This window comes from Mustela nigripes, chromosome 12, assembly GCF_022355385.1.
Source record: "Mustela nigripes isolate SB6536 chromosome 12, MUSNIG.SB6536, whole genome shotgun sequence".
In the NCBI taxonomy this organism is placed as follows: domain Eukaryota; kingdom Metazoa; phylum Chordata; class Mammalia; order Carnivora; family Mustelidae; genus Mustela; species Mustela nigripes.
The window spans coordinates 141,525,233-141,546,873 of NC_081568.1; the positions used below are offsets into that span (position 1 = coordinate 141,525,233).

Here is a 21,641-nt window from a genome sequence, read left to right on the forward strand (position 1 = left end):
CAAAGAGGCAGGCAGAGAGAGAGAGGGGGAAGCAGACTCCCTGCCAAGCAGAGAGCCTGATGTGAGGCTCGATCCCAGGATCCTGCGATCAGGGCCTGAGCCATAGGCAGAGGCTTATCCCACTGAGCCACCCACGTGCCCCTATGTTTTTTATTTTTTTAAAGATTTTATTCATTTGTGTGAGAGAGAGCACAAGCATGGGGAGCTTCAGAGAGAGAGGGAGAAGCAGGTTTCCTGATGAGCAGGGAGCCCAGTGTGGGCCTTGATTCTAGGACCTTGGAATCATGACCTGAGCCAAAGGCAGATGCTTAACCAACTGGGTCACCCAGGTGCCCTGATATATACATATTTTAAATTTAATGTTCTGCTAGATGATTGAGAAGTAATTATACAATACATAGGGTTTTTCCTGGATTTATAAGTAATTTGGTGGCAAGTTGGTTATATAAATTTATATTATCTGTAGAAGGATATATGTTCCGTATATACATAAAGTTACCTGTGATTGTTTTCGAAAGGAGATAGAGGTAAAAATAAAGTAAATAGATCCTTCTAGAGTATGCATCTACAGTATAATACACAGTACTTCCCATTTGGAAAGCTCCTGTTTATCGGTTTGGAAAATGATACCCAAAAATGATATCTGACTACAGTTTAGAAGTTTGGGGAAAGAGCAAATGCTAGATCTTTGCTCTTGAGTATGATAGCCAAGAGTCACATATGGTTATTTATATATAAATTTAATTTTTTTCAAATCGAGTAATTTAAATATACAGTTTTTTTGGTTACTATAGCCATAGTTCAAGGACTTAAAAGCCACAACTAATTAGACATTGTAGGTACAGAATATCACTGTCATCCCAGAAAATAGTCACATACACATTGCTCTAGACAGGTCCTACTCAGGATGGAAATGGTAAGTGAAATTAGGGAAAAAAAAACCAAAACAACCGAAGGATTTCTGAGGTAAAATTAATTGCTTTCAAAGCAAGAGCTCTTAGAGAAGTTAGAAATAAATTTTAATGAATTTCCCTTAAGCAGTTTGTGCTGGCTTGTAAAATACAGTCGTATCTTTCTGAAAGCCCTTCTCCTCAGAGAATTCTATTTATAGATATGTGAAATTTTCCTGATGTTTTTTACAAGGTAAATTGAATAACAAATTCAAAACCTGCCATTAAACTGAAGAATGCAGTTATAATAAAATTGGACTTAAAAAATGCTAGGTTCAAAGATTCATCTCGAAAGTATATTCTTGCTTAGAATTTAGGGTTTTCTATTAAAAATAGGTTACACAGATAAGACCTTTATCCCTTTCATCCCTGTTTATTTTTATAAGGGACTCTTTTCACATCTTTTCTTGTTACCAGACGGGATATTGGAAAGCCAAGTCAGAAGGTACACTTTAATTTCCCACAGAATAAAGTTGAAACTCCACATGAAAACTTTTAATGATATAAAGTCATTCATTTGACATTTTTTCACTGATCCTATCCTTTGTGCTAAATCTCATGCTAGATTCTGATGGGAAGGAGGAGGAAGCATTATCTGGGAGAAGGAAGGTACTATGTGAGACAGAGTGTTTTGGGTAGAGGTAATAGTTTGAGGAAGGGACAGAGGGAAGAAATGTATGTAGAACTTCACATGACTCAGTCTAGGTGAATTATGATGTAATTAGCTCCACGTGCATTTTATGGGTAGAGAAATGGATGCAGAATAGAAACATGCTCATGCTGTTGTGAAGAGTTGCTGTCAGAGAACAGAAGAGCAGAAATAAAAGTCCTTGGGTGTGAACCCACTGTTTATCCCAGTAAAACTTCATTTCCCTAAAGACAGAAAGCATCTAGAGGTGACACTCATTAGAACCACCCCTGAGACGTGGCAAATAGACAAATTCTTTGGTACTTCAGATTAATGACTTGGATTCAAGGGTATGACTGTTGCATTGAAAAAGGTTGCACAGGATGGGGGCACTGTATTTGAAATCAGAGCACCTGTGCCCACATTCTGGCTCTCTTTCTAGTAGCTGTGCAAACTCAGACCAGTCTTCACACTCGGGGTCTAAGTGTTTGAATCTGTAGAGTAGTCCTAAAAACAGCAATATCCAGCTCATACAGAGGCCATAGATGAACTGGATTTGCAGAGCTTCCATATAACCTAGAGTTTTATGATATTCCCTAGATGGTAAACATGGATATATCCCAAGAGATGAAACCACATACAAATAGATGAAGAATCATGAAGGAGTATTTGGGACATATGAGAACGTTAGTATGGCAGGACGATAGGATGTAGATATCTGTATGTCTACCATGTCAGTGGCAGTTGGGGAGAGCGGTGAGAAATGAAGCTGAAGAAATATTTTGAGGTCATTGAGCCAAGTACACCTCAAGGATGGAAACTTGATACAATCTCTATGTTGTTGGTGCCAAGCAGAGAACCCACACACATACACAGATGGATGGATGGACGGATGAGTAAATGAGTGGATAGAAGGATATTGAATATATTTAGCTGAAGTAAGAAAATTATGTCTAAGGATCCTAGTTTTAGTTTTATTTTGGGGCTAGTTAAGATTCTAGAAGTGTTTTAAAGTAGGAAAATCATGTATTTTCAGAATATAGATGTCTGTGTTTCAGAGAACTGGCTGGAACAAGGGGAGAACATGGGCAGGGCAATGACAGGGAGGTTTTTATATATTCTAGACAAGAAATGTTGAGTCCTCTAAGTGGGAAAGTAGAGAAGAAATGGAATTTAAGACTGTTTTAGGCAGAGGGAATAAAATGTGTAAAGATGTTTTTATGGGGCAAGAGACAAGAGACGTGTGAGCCATATGAATTTCTTCATCTGGAAAAATAGTGAGAGTTTGTCTAAATCATTTCTAAGTCTATTCTGATGTTAAAATACATGACTTGGTGTTATCACTGCAGCAACTTTTTTTTCAGGTAATTCTCTAATAATCTGTCCTTTTCCACTAGGACTATGTTTTGTCTTCTCCCTTAACCCTCTTTGTATTGTAATTGACTGTTGACTTGTTTATACCCCTTGTTAAGCTGCTTACTCTTTAAAGGCAACCACTATATCATCTTCATTCTTTTATCTCCAGCTAGATTATCCATCTAAAATAAATGCCTAGTATTTAGTTGTTTCTCAAAAAATATTTCTGAAATAATACATGAATAAATGAATGAATGAACTTCTGACTAGGGAAATCCTGTCAGAATCTCTCAGGAATTTATAGCTGCAGCCAAAAGTGCTGAATATCTTGAGTTTGGTCCTATTCTGGCATCATCTCTCCATTTTCTGTTGTGCTGGATTCTGAGGGACTAAGACCCTTTGAAATAAATGGAATATTCAGGCACAGACTTTTTTCCTTGAATACTGTCTTTTCCTTCAAAGAGGCATCTGAGAAAAAATAATTCGCTAGGCTGGTTCCTTCTCTGTACCATCCTTTCCTAGGGGTGGGTAGAGAGGGGAGGGCTTTTCCTGAGATCTGAGAACTGTGAGGATGCCTCAGGTTCAGGAGACACAGCAACTCTTCATCATAACAAAAACATGATGGAACGTCACATATGGAAAGCAAAGAAAACAAAAAGCAAAGCCTAATGAACTTGGTGCTTTGTTGGTTATGATTCAGGATTACTTTCCTATGAGATGATGTTCTTGGACAATTATGGATAAGTCAGGAAATACACAGTCACATTTGCAGTACCAATTCATCTCTATTGCAATAATTGAATTGGAGGTTAATGAAAACTGTATTGTAAACATCATGTGGTGCTTTACATCTTTTTAATAGCCAAGTTCCCTGGTTTCACATAAATGAAGTTCGTTGCCCTGAATATTGAAATAAAAATATTTCAAGACATATTCTCTACTACATGCTTTAATGAATTATTTCACACTAGGGATCCATAAAATAAGTACCTTTAAGAAACAGCAGTCTTGTTTTAATGGAGTTTTATATTATTTTTTAACTGAACAGAAACTTACTTCTTTTCAAATTTACATTTGAGATTTATCTATTTGAGTTTGTCCATTTATTTAAATTCTCAGGTACTGCTTTGAATATGACATATATTAATATTTCACTTTAGTTTTGTTTGTTTTGCTCTGTTTTGATTTCAGAGATGATGTGTCTAAAATGAAAACCTAGGATGGATGGTTTTATATTACCAGTGACAATACTTAGTATCCAGCAAAACAGCTCTCAAACTCTAAGGGTTAAGGCACAAAATGAACATATGATATATGAAGTTAGCAACTTGCTAGGGCAAGATTAGATTATTTCAAAGATTAAGCATTCCCTAGACCAGAAACTAGATTCAGTAATAGAGTTTGCCTCTGTTCTAATGAGTGACCACATTAACAACCAAAGAAAGAATTAATCCACAAAGAAGGCACAGTCCATTGCAGCATAAGAAAGAAGACTCCAAAGATGAATGTGTTGACTTGCTCTTGTAGTAACGTGCACAAGAATGGGTCACTGACAAACTACCTCAGCTTACATGCTCTCATGCAATGTGTGATGTAGCCATTATGCATTCATGGTCCTAGGCTGATGCCATGGGCTATTAAAATAGTGCTGTGGATTTTCATTCTTCTGATTCAGTGTGTACAGACCAAAATTGGATTAAAATTTGGTTACCTGGGGCACCTGGGTGGCTCAGTGGGTTAAGCCGCTCAGGTCATGATCTCAGCAGGGAGCCTGCTTCCTCCTCTCTCTCTGCCTGCCTCTCTGCCTACTTGTGATCTCTCTCTGTCAGATAAATAAATAACCAAATTTTTTTTTAAGATTATTTATCTATTACTGCATGATAAACCACCTCACTACCTCAGAACTTAGTAGCTTAGAATAGCAACTAGTTCTCATGGTTTTGCTGGTTGACCAGGAGCAGTGAAAGTTCAACTTTCACTTGAAGTTTTTCATGTAGTTGAGTTTGGGGACGTCTGAAGGGCTCATCTGGACCAGATGTTCATGATTGTCTCTTTATTCACACATTGGACTAAGACTTCAGTTGGATTCCTGGATGAGCATCTTTTTCTTCTTATGGCTTGGCCACATATCTTGCTTGACTTTCCTCACAGCATGGTAGTCTGAGATAAGTCAGACAGATTACGTAACTATTAACTTTCCAGAGACAGAATTTCCATAAATTTAGGCAGAATTTGCAAGACTTTTCATGGTGTAACCATTGAAATCATACAACTTCACTCTGGTCATGCTCTATTAGAGAGAAGTCAAAGGGCCAAACCAGCAAGCCCATTGGAAGCCATTTTTGGAGATTAGATACAACAGAGGTTTAAAAGCTAGAGCAATTTCTTAAGGTACTTAGCCTAGAAATAACACCCACTGTTTCTGTTTATTTATTTCCAGATTTATTATAAAAAAAATACAGAGACTTATACAAAAGCAATACAAGCATTTTAAAATAGTGTTGAGTGAAAAGTAAATCTTACCATTGCTAGCTTTCCTAATTTCATCCCTTCATCTTTCATAAGCATCCTTAGTTGCATTTTTCATCATAATTATAAAACAAAACAGTGTATTTACAGTTCTCTTGCTTGATTTATCACTTTAGAAAATATATTCAAACTCCTATCTTCAGAAATGGATAAATTTATGTCCTTTATGTGTTTTTCTCATCTCCCATCCACACAGTTTTTATTGTACTTTTATTTTGTTTATTGCTCTCCATCATTTTTCACAATATATTTGACTATCTGTTACATACTTAATTAAAAGTATGGGTATTTCTTGGTTTACCATATTAAAATAAGGGAAATTATTATTCTTTACAATTTCTAACTTTATGCTTTCTGGTAATGACTTTTTATATTTCAAGTATGGTAATATTTAAAATATGTCTAGAAATACAATGAATTCTTGAGACTTTAGTATTTATCAATTTTAAAATTTGTAAGGGGAGGTGTGTAAATTTTTTTTAACATACTATAGTCTATAAGTGTCGGTCTTCAGAACCATATGGTATAATTGACCCTGTATTAAAAAAATATAAAGTAATCATGTGTTATTAAACCTTTACCACTTGACTGAGAATATTTCAGGGTCAAGTTCAAACAGATGGCTTTTTTTTTTAAACATTATATTTTTTTTCCAAAATGATAGTCTTTATTATTTGGACTCTTTGTTTCTTTTATGGTATTTTTAATGTTTTTTAAAGGATTTATTTATTTATTTGAGAGAGAGAGCACACAAGTTGGAGAGAGAGAGAGAGGGAGAATCTCAAGAAGACTCTGCACTGAGCTCAGACCCCAGTGTGGGGCTCAATCTCCTGACCATAAGATCATGATCTGAGCCAAAATCAAAAGTCAGATACTTAAGAAAAAAAAAAAAAAAAGTCAGATACTTAATTGACTGTGCCACCCAGGCACCCCTGAAATTTTTCCTATTTTATAATGTTTTTCTTTTTGACTCATTTTGCTGCTATGTAACTCTTCAAACCTTATATTGATGATATTAGTTGAATTAAGATATATATCCATTTCTCAGTGAAAATATTATTTCTGAAGCTCTTTTACTTTTTGTGGTAGGTAGCCTCTAAGATGACCCCAAATGATCTCTATCCCCTGGCATTACTCCTTACATAATTCTTTCTTCTTATGGGTGCACTACACTCATTTGCTTTTGATGGATAAATTATGGTGAGAGTGATGTGATGTCATTTCTAAGATTAGGTTATAAAAATCATAGCTTCTGCTTGAGGTATTCTGTCTTGGTTTGCTTATCTTGGAAAAAAATCACTTGCCATTCATGAGGGAACCATCTAGAGAGGCAAGTCAGTAATTGTGTAAGCAATAAGGTCTCTCATTTGAGCCTTCACATGAGGTTGCTTCCACAACCAACAGTGACCCTGAGTAACCTCATGAGTGACCCTGAGCCAGGAATCCTCAGCAAGGTGCATCCAGATTCCTGACCCAAAGAGTTAATAAATTTTTGTTGTTTTAAATTACTAAATTTGTAGAATAATTTCTTTTACATAGAAATAGATCACACAAGCAGATGTTAGATCAGAATACTGATTCTTGGACCAGGGAAGCCAGAGGGGTCGCCCTCATTTAAAACCTCTTGGTTACAACTTAGTGGTATTTATAAGGGCTTGCTTGGCATTGCCCTTTCACATATATTAGTTTATTTGGTCCATCCAATCAGGTGTCACTGCCCTTCTTTTATGAAAAGATATTTAAGCCCGTATGTAATACTAAGTGATTTATTATTTAGGACTTCTCAGACTAAAATTTTAGAATATGGATTATTTTATTCCTAACCCATTTGGTACAAACAGTGCCTAGAATAATGTTTTTTAACACTTTGAAAATATTCAGCAGCAACCACACAAAACAAAAAAACCCACCAGATTTTTGTACCTGAAAGTGAGGTACTATTAAAACAAAAACTTAAAATGTGGGAGTATTTTCAAAACAGGACCAGGCAGCAGGCTTTGAGGAGAGTGTTAGCGAAGGTATAAAGTGAATTAAAGTAGTTTTTAATAGAAAATTCATATTCTCAGTTAAGGCTGTGGCCCCTGGAGGCTTGCAGGAGGGGGTCTATGTGATTGGAAAATGGAGGAGAGGGATACTTATTATTTAGTGGCAGAAACTTAGCAACACTGCTGTCCACAGTAACATGGGAAGTAGAAAATGTGCTTGATGAGCTAGCTGAATGATCTGGCAAAGGTCAAAGAGCATGATTTCCATGTGAAATGGTAGAAGTGATATCTAATTTCTTGTTGATGCTTTTGGTAAAATCCAAGAGGCAAGGAGTAAATTGAAGGAAAGCTGTAAAAGAGTCAGAAATTGATGTTTTGAAAATTTCTTGCTTTGGTAGATGACTGATAATGCTTAATTAGGAAACAGCTTCCAAGCAAAGATTAAATCCAGGACTTAGCCAGAAATGTTCATTCCAAAGACGAAGTCAAGGTTACAACTGTAAAATAATTTTTTTAATCTCTGAAAGATCGAAGTTGGTGTATCAGGAAGGAGAATGAAGGTATTATTTACAGATCTCCAAGAACAGAGATGTTAGGAAGGGCTTCTCTCAAAGAGATTTTTGAGTATGGTTTTTAATAGAGTGCAGCCAAGAGAATTCCAAGGAGGTCCTACTCTTTCAGAAATGCTGTAGAAGTGCCCACCAGCTTGAGTTGAAGAGGGCAAAATGTTAAGAATGAGGAAAGATTCTTAGACTCCAGAATTCTACTGGCAAGAAGTGGACTGAGAAAGTTGGTTAGTCACTGATACATGATACCTTTCATGAAAAAGGAAAGATGACACAGGGAGAGTCCATCAGGTGGAACCAAGAGCTATGGAAGGAAAATGATTTCTAGATCTTGAGACCTAATGAAGCAACCTCCAACATTTGCCAGGCTGGATTTCAGAATTCCTTTGGAGTACTAACAGCCTTCTGCCTTCCATATTCTCCCTCTTCGATCAAGAGTGTCCCATGCAGTTATCCTTCCCTTGTGCCTGTATTGTTCATTGGTGTGCGTAGGGGAAGACAATTTATCTTTCTGGCTGCACAGTTCTCTGGATGGTTAAAAGGACCCCATCCAAGCAGTCTCTTGACACATGACACTGATTTAGATGATGATTCTGAACTTTGAGCTGATGCTGTAAAAAGATGTCACTTCCAAGATAAGGTCAAGAATATCTGTGGCTTCCATCTTGAGTCTTTTCTCTTGTTCTTTCATAGATTTCCCTGGGGGGAGCCAGCTGCAATTTTGAGGGGCAGCTCTGTGCAAAAGCTCATTAAGGTAAGGGACTGTGACCTGCCATTAAGAGTGTAAATGAAGGGGCGCCTGGGTGGCTCAGTGGGTTAAGCTGCTGCCTTCGGCTCAGGTCATGATCTCAGAGTGCTGTGATTGAGTCCCACATCAGGCTCTCTGCTCAGCAGGGAGCCTCTCAGCAGGGGGCCTGCTTCCTCCTCTCTCTCTCTGCCTGCCTCTCTGCCTACTTGTGATCTCTCTCTGTCAAATAAATAAATAAAAATCTTAAAAAAAAAAAAAAGAGTATAAATGAATACCTAGTGAAGGTGGAAGTCAAGCTGTTGGCCAGGGTGCAGTCTTGTTTGGAGGCTCAGTTTACCAGGTTCACAGGGAATCTACTTCCATGCTATGAATGTACTCTTGGCCCTAAGAAATTGTGTAATGCAATACATATTTATTGTTTTGGGATAGTTTCTTATGTAACAATGGACAAGTATGACAGGTATGAGGATGTTAACTGAGGTGGTAAATGTCAAAGAAACACTTGTTTTATAGAGGAAAATAAGTCCTCTATTTTCAGCATATAAATCTCTGCGGAGGAGGTTGGCCAAATTGTACATGGAAATTAGGGTTTATCTAGGAGGGAAGAGGGTGATATTACGTATCTCCTCTCTTCCCTTTGAGATCTAGAGTTAGAGGACTTGATCTAGATGCACTCTTACTATCCCTTTTCATGGTCCAATGGCATTATGTGCAGCAGAGTGGCTGAATGTTTGGTTGAGAGCAGAGAAAATAAAGACCTGTAGAGTGCCTCTTACTAGGATGAGATGAATGAGAATCAGTGTGTCTGGCTCACTAGAACAAGCTGTTAAAAGAGCTCCAAATCACCTCTTCTGGAAGAATATAAGTTCCACAGTAAGCCTAAATTGGGCTGTAATATTCTGCCATGCCTCATAATACCTGGAACAAGGGATTGAATCCTAGTTATTATGTTCTGGAAGCAGCTTTCTTAGTGAGCCACCCTGTTTACAACACTGTTCATTAGAGACACATTTCCCAGTGGATAGAGCACAGTCTGAGGGCATTACATGCCAAATTTTTCCTTCCTTCCTCCCGAATATTGGAATGTCTACAGGCTTATGGTTTCCAGTTTATTGCAGAAGTTACAGCAAAAAGCAGAACAGATCCAGCCCTTATCCGCATGAGGCTTTTTTTTACCTGTTCATGCATCTTAGGCTCTGGCTCTTTCTAAAAGAGTCCACTTGGATCCCATTGCCACCCTTGACTTGTGAGAATGGCTAGAGGAAGAAATTGTAAGACCTTTGATCCTGAGTGCCACGGTCAGTTAGCCTGAGTTTAATTTTAACTGAATTGAAAGCTGAACAACTGCTACTACTCCGGGTGAAATCGTGCTCTGGCACAAGTCCAAAAACAGGTAGGGGATCCGGGATTAGCTATTGTTCTTTAGCCATGCTTTGCTCAGACCAGTTTCCACTCTGTAGCCAGTGGCCACTCTCATAGTCAGGGCACTGAAACAGGACTGAGTCGGGTGCACTTCTCTGCTCAGGACTCTCTCAAGCACATTCTTTAACATAGAAAGCACAGGCAGTGGGGGCTTGGAAGGAAGGCAGACTCTTTGTGTTTGCATTTCTGTCTGGTGGGCTTTTGTATCTCACATTGCAAACTAGAAGTTGCAGATCAAACTATAAAATAGTCCATCCAGCTTATATATAAAAATTATGGGGAATATTAAATCCATATTCTGAAGCTAGATCAATTTCATTTATTAAAATGCCCTCAAGAAACATACTCCTGATTAAATGAAAACCTGCTTTAATGAGCCTAAGTGACACATTCTTTGTGAGTAAACATTTATTTTACAAGTACATTCACACACACACATGCACACATACACGGAGCTTGTTCAGCTCAGGTTACATTTTTAAAAAAGACTGTATTTGTAATGACAGAGCAAAATATTTTAAAAATGTATATAAGCACATTCATAACCTTTTGAGTCAAGTCCATATGGCAAATAATATAGCACGGCACATATTTTGCAAATGTTTATGCCCCTCTCCCCACAGTTATTTAAGTGTTAGCTAAGATTTAGCAACTGGCAGTGGTTTTTGGAAGTGTCAGCCAAGCAAGCAAGCACTTTGCTGTTACTGACCAAAGTAAACCCAAGTTTCATTGTCTGTGGTTCGATTAACATTGTCATAAAGGTAATGTTTACCAGAAAGCAGATGTCTGCAGTTAGAACCTAAGACATGCCCGTGGCTGGATAAAGTAGAAGCTTGTTATTTTTGTCCTTGCATGAGTTACAGCCATATTTTCTTCCAGCATAAAAAGAGTGCATATAAAAGATTGTTATATCGCAGCATAAAAAGAGTGCATATAAAAGATTGCTAACAACTCACTTTCCCTTGGAGATCATAGATTAAAATAGTACCTTTGCTTGGTTCATAGACTTGACGGTTAGTTTTCCTTAAGGAACTATAACTCAAACATATCTCACTTATTAATCATAATCTGGTATGCTAGGCTATTTGAATATAATTTCTGCAAATAAGTATTTTTAATTGTCAGGGCATCTGGGTGGCTCAGTGGGTTAAGCTTCTGTCTGCCTTTGGCTCAGGTCTTGATCTCAGGGTCCTGGGGTTGAGCCCTGCATTGGACTCCTTGCTCAGCAGGGGAGCCTGCTTCTCCCTTTACCTTTTCCACTCCCCCTGCTTGTGCTCTCTTCCTTCTCTCTCCCATTCTCTCTCTCTTCTCTCTCCCCCTCTCTCTCAAATAAATAAATAAATAAAATCTTGAAAAAGTAAGTGTTTTTAATTTTCAAAGTTGTCTTGAAAATTTGGGTAAAATATGCCAATTCTGTACCATTTATAATTCATCTAAATCTTGTCCAGAGGAGGAGATAATTCTGTGCTTTCTTTGTTGACACTTTTGAAACAAGAATAGGATAGTAAGATTTAATGCTAGTATATTTAGTGAATATGACATTGTCTTAAGCTTCTTTTTGTTCTAACGTGAGGATTGGACTCAAGCAATTTCATTTTCCTTCCTCACTAACCAATCAATTATGAGATATTTTAAATATTAGAAAGTAGTACTTTATAAGGTATATCATGTATTTAAATCTGATAGTTCATTTTCATAATACATATGTTGAAGAAAAAATAGTGCAGGGTTAATCACATCTCATGAATTTCTAACTATAACAAGAAGAGAAAATGGCACATTAGGATGGAAAAGCCAGGGCTATTTTAAGGCCATGACAATTTTAGGAAAGGTACATCCCTCTGCAGTTTAGATACTCTTGTTTCATTTCTGTAGCAAAGTAGTTAATGAGTTAAAATTGAGTTTAAAAGGAATAGTATCAATCTCTTGGCTGGTTTGGGTAATTTTCACATATCTGGACACAGAGATTTTTTTTTCCCTATCTTAAAAGCACTTTCTGTGCCCCAAAGATAGAGACTATGTGATGTTGTTAATGGATTATCTACATTTATAATTATTGAGTCACTTGGCAATGTTTCCTGCTTGGGGGGAACACCTCTGCCTAGCTCTGAGCGAGGGGAGGAGCTTTTTCTCAGAAATAAATTTCTGTTAAGGTATGCATTAAGTCTGTTGGTGTTAATGACTCTCTTGATCCTAATAAATTATAACTTAAAAGGCTGTAGTCCCTTTCAATGCATTCTAGTCCTTTATTTCTTCCAGTGTATTGAGAGATAATTGACATAGATTACTGTAGAAGTTTAAGACATAGAGCATGATGGTTTGATTTACATATATTGTGAAATCTTCAATTTCTCTTATACCCCAGATAGCATAGGCATAGTGCATGTAGCTTATGTAATGCTACTGAAACTCAGCGAAGGGTTAGGATTGAGAGGGAGCACTACCAGATTAATGTGTCACTAATTGCTTATCACCAGTTGACATGAAAAACGGTTGGGCTGACAGTGGGCTGACAGTGAGCCTCCAGCTAAAGAAACTTTCAGCTGAAAAGTATTGAAGATGAGATGACACCTGAAAACCCTCCACTGTGTCAGGTTTTAAATGAACAAGGAATCTACAGATTCTCTTTGTAGGTGTGGAATGCTTTCTACTCAGGCCTCCTTTATTTTGATGTGTTCAAGCCTTCTTCCCTTGTCTTGGGGAAGGTTTAGACTAATAATCTCACCTACCATGCCGAACAGAATGTGAACACACCCATCTCACGTTTGTGAAGTAACAAGAGGAATCTTCTTGTTCTGTTGAACTCAAACTGACAATGACTAGAATCCCTTCTAGTGTTATTTCTCCTGGGGAAGGGTGTCACAGTAGGCATTTTCTTCCATATACTTCCATGTACTCTTCCATATATATACTTCCATGCTAAGGCATGAACACATCTGCATTTATGCTCAGTTTTCCTGAATTCATTTTACCACGATCATCATTACACCGATAACAATGACATTAATGCAAAAGAGCAATTTTTCCACAAACAAGTGCCAGAAAAATGTGAGGAGTTTTTTCTTATTTGATCACCCATGGAGTGAAAATAGAGGGAGGGAGGGAGAGAAGGAAGAAAAGAAGGAAGGAAGGAAAGAAAGAAGGAAGGGAGGGAGGGAAGGGGGAGAGAGAAAGAAAAAGAAAAAGAGAAAGAAAGAAAGAGAAGGAAGGTAGGAAAGGAGGAGAGAGAAGAAAGGAAGGAAGGAAGAAAGAAAGAGGAAGGAAGGAAGAAAGGGAGAAAAGATGGAAAGGAAGGAAATTCTTCTTTCTTTAAAGAGTATGACTTTGTGTTCTAGGTTGAGATTCGCCATTTTTGAAGATCTGGCTAAATCATTCCTGGGCAGTTAGTCTTCATGTTACCTAAGAAAGAAAAGAAAAAAGATATGTCACAATGGAAAAGTGTGTTCCTATATGCAGGTGGCTTCTATCCGAATGGGGAAAGGACAGTTTGTAGGATTATTCAGGTGGCGTAGACCAGTGCTGTGGCTGAGTATTTCATCTTGGAGATGCATGCACTGAGGCAGGACTCAGAGAGATAGTAGCCGGAGGTGGTGATGGACAGGAGTGTGAGCAAAACCCTGCAGTGCGGGACCTCATGTAATGCAGATGCTCACCTGAGGCCAGGATCCTCCTCTTTTATTCTTGCAGGATATCTGAAACCTGGGCATTCTGTGTGATCTCATAGAGAAAGGAGTTCAAGCAGTGCTTGACTTAAGCCTTGTGGCAACTTTGTATGTAAGTTGTTAGAGCCAAAGTTGCTTTACTCTAGAAAGAGGCCATTGGCATTTGTTGCTTTTTGAGTATCATGGGTACAACTAACACCTACTGTATTAACAACAATTTCCTTACTTTTCTGTTATGTGCTCATGTATATTTTATCTCTAATCCTTGCAAAAACCATTTTAGGTGAGTTTCCTCTTGATGGTCTTACCTGTCTTTACGTATGATTATATTACTTACTATGTCAGTACTATAGTTACCTAGCCCTGCCTTAGTTGATTCAGTATTTGTTTTTTGCCCACTATGTGTCAAGCGCTGCACTAAGTGTTGAGAATAAGTAAGAGAAACAAAGTCTGTGCTGTCTAAAAAGGAAGACACTAAACCAGAGGCATCTTGAGGTCAAGGGCTATATACTATTCAGCCTCTTACTCCCAGATGCCCAGAGATAGAATAAGGTAATCAATACTGGTTGTGCGCTTCCTTTGTGCTTTGGTAAGGATTTCTATGTTGTATTAGTTAGAGTTTAAATTGCAAAAAAAAAAAAAAAAAAAAAAAAAAAATTAGCTTTAGCAGGAAGGGGGTGAACTGCAAGATAGCTCTAGGAACCTAGGGGCCAGAACTGAGGGAACTCAGTCTCTCTCCAGCCATCAATTACATTGGCTTTGTTCTCTCCTGCTACACATAGTCTTTGTCTACTTGCTGTGACATTTTGACAAACATCTACAGATTGGCTGCCTTCCAGTTTCATGATCTGGTAGGCAAAGAGGTATTTGGCCCAACTGTATTTGTAATAAGACTGGGACTGTCTTGACTTCGGACAAATGCTTAATCTTGGAAATTTACCAGGAGGATGAGGTCACCCTAATTGGTCCAGACTGGATCTATTGATCACCTCTAGGCTCAGCACACGGGACTAACTTTTAGTGGGAGGCGGAGCCTGAAGGAGATATATGCCAGGCAGACTAACATAGCTACCAGACATAATTCTTACAACAAGTCAGAAAAATAAAACCACCCTCATATTTCTGCATTTTATAAAAAACTTAATTTTGTCTTAAAGGCATTAAGTTACTTATCTATATTCACTCAGCTTATGGAGGTGGGATTCAAACCCTGTTCTAACTGCTAGAAATCTGGTGCTCTTTTTGCTATGCCATGTGATTACCATGATGACTAGAACATGACTGCGCCTAAGAAATATTCACTGAATATATACATGAGCATCAAACTATATGTAGCTAGGATAATCCGAAAAAGAAAAAAAAAAAAAAAAAAAGCTATGCAATTTTTACCCAGAATTCAAATTGGAATATATATAATCCTATGAATTTTTAGATTTGAGATGAGAATACTTAACAAGATTTATGTATAAATATGTATATGAACACACTGTGATATACTTGGGGAACTATGAATACAAAAGTACAAAAATAATTATTTCAGTTCTTATGTAGAAAATGCTATTTTCAATTTCTTACTTAGAGAAGACTTAAAAAAAAAAGTTTTAAAGTTGCCAAAATCACTTGTATTTTGACAAAATGAATCAGCAAAATGTATTCTGGTGGCATATGGAGAATAATTTTCTGACTAAAATGGCTTGTATTGGTTAATTGGGACATTTTCCACTGTTGTCTGGACTGTTCTGTACCTTCTTCTTAGCTTGTGTCTTACTGTGGTGAAATCTATGCGTTAGTTCTGACTGGCAGTTCTTGCTTCTCTGTGGCCATCTGTGAGGATGAGCAGATGTTCTAAATATTGGCTGCAGAAGCTTACCTGTGGTGTCTCAGATGCACTCCTGAGAAACACGTCACAAAACCCCAGCTTCAGATGGCTTAAAGCCAAGGATAGAGAACCTGTGGATATGCCTCAGGTCATGGGAAGGTAGTGACAGGAAGGAAGCAAGATCAGGAGCGGATGTTCCTTGTGGAATCTCTTCAGGCGCTCAAAGTTCATTTTTTTCCTGCCTTCTTTCAGTCAGTTCTATTAGAAGTCAGCATACTTTTTCAGTAAAAGGCCTTTTCTACAAGCCTAAAATATTTTAGTCTTTTTGTACCGTAGAGTTGCTGTGGTGACTGCCTCACTCTGCTTTTGCAGTGCAAAGGTAGGCAGCACAAAAACAAATACACATGACCATGCCCCCCTTCCCCGAAAAATTAATTTGCAAAAACGTGGGGAACACTTTTTGGCCTGTGGGCCCTACTTGGCTGACCCCTGGCTTATATGTAGGCTGTTAATACATCTGTGTCACCTTTCTATATCTATTGGACTGTTCACTCTATGGCATGCTCTGTACTGGATAAGGAAAAGAACGTGATGATGTCATTTGCTTTGGGGGCTATATATCTAACATACAAGCCTGGGCAGAAGGCCATGATGTTGCATATGGAATGCAAACATAAAGGTTTTTCAGAATTTATGGGAGAGACCTCATCTCACCTCATCATGTGAGAAAGGAGAATCTAAAGAGTAACTTGAAGAGCAGATTGTAGAGCAAGAGCTTATAAAGTGTTAAATGTGTAGGGGATAGCAAAGAACTCAAGTACAACGGAGCAAAAGTAGAGACCTCACTAAGTGAAAGTCATCATGACTTGTGTCTTAAACAGTATGAAGTTGTTTGGGTTCATATCATGGAGGGCCTTGAGTGCTGGATTAATGAGTGTGGGTTTTATTTTTAGGCAGTGAGGGGTGAGGGGGAGCTTAGAAAAAAGGGGAATGATGTAAGCTTTACATCAAGAAGCTGGATGCTTAACATGTAAGTAGTTTGGATTGGCATGCAGAGAGCTTGGAAGTAAGGAGATGAGGAAATAATTAATTGGACTTGTCCAAATAGATGGAGCAAAGGCTTGATCAAAGTGTTGCAAAGTGGTAGATCTATCTACCTGTAGAATATGAATGTTATATGTTTACTTTGACTAATATAATATGAATATTATACAAATGATATAATAATAATATATGAATATGAATATTATAATATGATTGCGAATGTTATATTAATGAATATGAATAATATGAATTGTTATTCATATACTATAATATGAATATGAATATTATATGATGACTATAACAATATATAATATGAATGAGTTGATAATATGAATTAAATATGATTGTTATAACAAGTGTTATAATAATCTATAATTAAAACATATATTTTATATACAAAAGAAAAAAACAAAAATAAATTGATAGAGAAGACAAGAGTTAGCATGATTAAATATCAAGGAAAGACAGAAGTCAGGCAAGACAATTAGGTTTCAAGCCTGACAACTAGGAGGAAAGTTTTCATATTTAAAGAAATAGAGATTTCATGGGGTAAGGCCAATTTTGGGAGAAATGTAATTAATGTACCCTTGACTATATGACACATAATAGAAAAAAACTTAGAAAGGTTGAGTCCAGTGACATGAGACATTCTTTGCAAATCAAAAGCTTCTTATCTTTGAGAGTTGCATAATGAGGATGTGTAACTGAGACTGCCTTACTCTTTTATAATAAATTATTAGATCAATGACTTAAATTACACTACCAATCTTACGGGATCAGCCATCAGTTCCAAAGAGTAGTAAATTCTCTTGTTTATTTGGTAAGAAAAAGTACATAGGTGAATGGATGTGATAGACAGTATTGGAAGTTGAATTAAGGCATGATCTTCACGTAATATATTTTATTAACTGTCAGTGATCATTGTTTTAAAGATTAATGGCTATCTCCTGGTTTAAATTATAGTACATTTCATTACAATAGCGATCAAATGATATAAAATTGTAAAAGCTACATCAGTCTAAATCATGTCTAATAAATTGGGGCATATGTTTTGATAAAGAACAAAAAGGAAATGGAGCTAAATCATGAATTTTATAATTACTGGCTGACATGGGAATAAAATGCTAGGTTGGATTTTCAGACCTATGTTTTTAATTAGAAGTCATTGGTAATGTCATTTAGTAATCAAATTTAATTCTAAATTGAGATGTGGGGATACGTGTATTTTTCAAGCGACAAAGGACATTGATTAATGAGGGATAACATTCAAAAATGACATTTTAAATGCTTTAACTGCTTAATAATTGATAGCATTTCAATAGAATTTGTTTGCTTTTTCCAAAAGGTTTCAAGAGTATCCCAGATGTTGTAAAAATTAATTCTAAGATCACTCTGTGTTGCAAATGAGCACCAATAGAATCTATATTTTGTAGAGTGAGACCTTGCTACAGATTACTTTAATAAATAGTGTGTCTCATTTTCCCCCTAAGTCCCCAGAAAGCACAATTTGAAGTACATGAGGGAAACTCTCTATCCATTCCTCAGTTTTGGTGCTTTTTTCTGTGACTCATCAGGTTTACAGAAGATGCAATACACATGGGAGGTATAAAGAATTTTACTTTGCATCTGAAGATACAAATGCACTGGTGAAAATAGGATTTTCTTTGGAATTCTGTAACAAGTTCTTAAGAGAATGAAACCAACAAATTAACAGATCTCTTATAAAGGAGAAGGGGCAAGAATAATACCATGAGGCCCCCTTCTTAATTGAGGTAATAGACCAAACACCAACTCAGAGTTCTCTTTTTCATGTATATGAAGATAGAGAAAAAAAAAATGGATTAATGAATATGCTTAAGTAGAGCCCTTTAAGGATTTTGAAGAGATATATTTTTGAAAGTTCCGGGTATGTGAAGGTTGGATTCAGGGATAAGACACTGAGGGTCTTGTAAAGTGAAGTAATAAACGGAGTGGGGGTTAGTTGTAGTATGTCATGGGGTTGGGGGAGATATTTAAGTTCCCAGGGAAACCAGAAGGACAGAGGTAGAAGGCTAAATTTTATGCACATGAAAAGCATGTAGAAGTAAAAGAAAATCCATGGCCAAGTAAGTACCTTCATCAAAGGGAAAGCAGACTTATTTAATACAGGTTTTAATTAAAACACTCTTACGATTCTATAGTTGAAAAGACTACTAAGATGACAACATGCTTGATGAGTTAGGTTTCTTGTCAAAATGAAGAGGTATAATGTTTTCTGTAGGCTGGTGTAGGGCTGGCAGGAATCACCTGTGAGTGGCTGGATGATAGCCCTAATTTAAAATAACTACTCATTTCTTTGTTTTCTTAACTCAACATGAATTTGTGGGTAAAACCAAAATGGCTTCCTGGATTAAAAACCCAAGTATGGAGTGCTAAACAGAGTTAAGTACAGTCCTAATTCTCTCTTGTGAATGAAATCATATCAGTCAACACACAAAACATGACAATTTACCAGTGCAAGAACTGCATTTGATATTTCTTATTATTGAGTTAGTAAGGAGGAGGTTTCACCCTTTTCGATGATTTCTGACCTTAGTTCCTAATGAAAAAGAAGCTTCTCCATTTGTGAAAATAGGAGATGGTTTCAGAAGTCATCCACTATGATTCTTCCAAGTTAGGGAATGCTCCTAGCTTGTCCTCCTATTGTTATTCAGACTTCTGATTCTGGTTCTTGCTAAAGTCAGTCAGATCCTTAAGCCAGTCTTGTGTGCAACACCATCAGGGAAATTTCCCTACTGCTTAGTAAAATACTTCATCCTTGGGAGCCAAAGATTCAGCCATTTTGGGAACAGAGTACTTGAATAATAATTGTGAGCTCCAAACTAGTTAAGTCAAGGATAGAAGATATGATTTTGGAGTAGGTAGGCTTGGAGAAGAAAAAAAATCTCTAGTCAGTCCTGACTGGATTTCTTTCTGAAACCTAACTGCTAGATTGGATGGGGTGTTTGGATATAAGGGAAGATTCAAAGGTAAAGGGATAGGTTTGTCAAAATAGAAACTGATCAAAAATAGATGAATGTATGTCTTATTGGTGGAGATGGAATGGAATCAAGGGAAGAGCACAATGAGGGGAGGAAATTAGATACTGATTTATTAGGCTGTGGAGAAAGGACTGGGAGTAAAGGAATAGGATGGTAAGAGAAACTGGAAACAAGTTCAGGTCTGGGTGAATGATTTTCAAGATAAGGGAAATTATGTCACTTGTATATATTAACTGAAAAGTTATGTGGTTCTGGTGTCAGAAAGAAAATACTATACATTTCCTTGGAGAATCATGCACAGTCTGGGGGGTTCTTGAGGTCCCCAGGGCCCACAAATTAATAATTTATATGCTAAGACGTAGGCAACCAAATTTCTCAAGCTTACTACAAGGCACAGCCCAGTTAAAATGTATGTGTATATTGGTGGGGATTTTTCTTTACTTTTTCATTTTTTAAAGATTTTATTTATTTGTTTGAGAGAGAATGAGCATGAGTGAGAGGCATGAGGGAGATGCAGACTCCCTGCTGAGCAGGGAGCCCAATGTAGTATTCGATCCTAGGACCCTGAAATCATGACCTGAACTAAAGGCAGATGCTTAACCAACTGAGCCACCCAGGAGTCCCAGTTGGGAGTTTTTCAAATGACAAAAGGGCAGTGATGACATCACAGCCAAATTTGTGCCCGGCAACAGGCAGTAGTCGGCCATCTCCACTTTAGTCTTCACTGTTCATTTGGGCTTTGGGTTGGTGACCCTAGATACAGGGAGATGAGAACATTCAAGCAACATATTCAGAGTACTGACTCACTAAGGGAGGAGAGCAGACTTACTACGTATTTCCCTTCCTAACCTGAAAAGCAATCACTGTTTTCAAGTGCCAGCCATTTTACTACTTCCATCCTAGTTTATCAAATATGGCAAGTGCAGAGTCTGAGCTCAGATGATGTTCAGTCTCTTGATTTTTCCTGGAGAGTAATTTGGGTGAGCATCACATTAAGAGCAGCTTCATTAATAACTGTGGCAGTCACTGTGATCTCTGGGGTAGTTACCCTAAGTGTATTTACATATAAAAGTGATTATTCTTGCGTCTCTATGGAGATATGGAAATGTGCAAGGCTAATTCCAACTATTAAGACCTGGGCTGGATTCTTGAGATAGTATGATACCCAACTATTTCCGGACTCAGACAGAAACTGGGAATTTACATTTTTGTGTTGACATGTAAATGGTACCCATACTCCACCTTTGATAATAACTTTCACAAATGTGGACCTGATGACTACACCAAAATACGCTCTCCTGTAATTTGGGCATAGAAGACATCACTTTGACTTTTCTGCAGCTCCCAGCTCATTTTATTTAAGGGACGGCAACATGAAGAATTATGTAATTGATTAGGAAAGTGAGTAACTGGCACTTGAATATAAGTGGCCTCTTTCTGTCAGGAATGGAGTTCATTATTCGCCACTGTCCAGAGAATGACATAAAGCCAATAAAGCACTTGGTGCAATTTCTCAGTCACTCTTTAACAACTGTATAGTTGCTGTATGTGATCCAGGGCCAAAAGATTGTCAGGGTATATGTGGTATTTGGAACTGTATTAGATGTGAAAATATTTTAATTTTCCTAAATCACGCCTACTCTTCTCTACTTTTCTGGACTTTATTTTGGAGGTCTGAACTAACGAAGTCACCCAAGCCAGTAGCATTTCTGTCACTCTGTGAAAACTGATGCTTTACACACACAAAAATACTATTAGATTTGGACAAAGTTAAAACATTATTTATGTTGTTCAAAAGAGCCTGTTTTGGAGTTCATCACCTAGTAGTGCCTTTTGGTCTTTGGAATGGTAGCTAAATCCCATGCCACTCTGTGTCCGTAAAGATCTCGGGGCTATTTATTTTACTTTCTTG

At 37.3% G+C, this 21,641-nt stretch overlaps 1 long non-coding RNA gene across 4 annotated transcripts in view; it reads left to right on the forward strand.

Moving 5' to 3' along the window:
* LOC132028039 (uncharacterized) overlaps positions 1-21,641 on the forward strand; it is a 440,338-nt gene that overhangs the window by 102,141 nt on the left and 316,556 nt on the right. The window contains exon 3 of one of the 4 annotated variants that reach the window (XR_009407334.1): positions 8,708-8,768. The exons of the other annotated variants lie outside the window; for them this stretch is intronic. This is a non-coding gene — a long non-coding RNA (uncharacterized LOC132028039). The remainder of the gene's footprint in view (positions 1-8,707; positions 8,769-21,641) is intronic. 4 annotated transcript variants of the gene reach the window in all.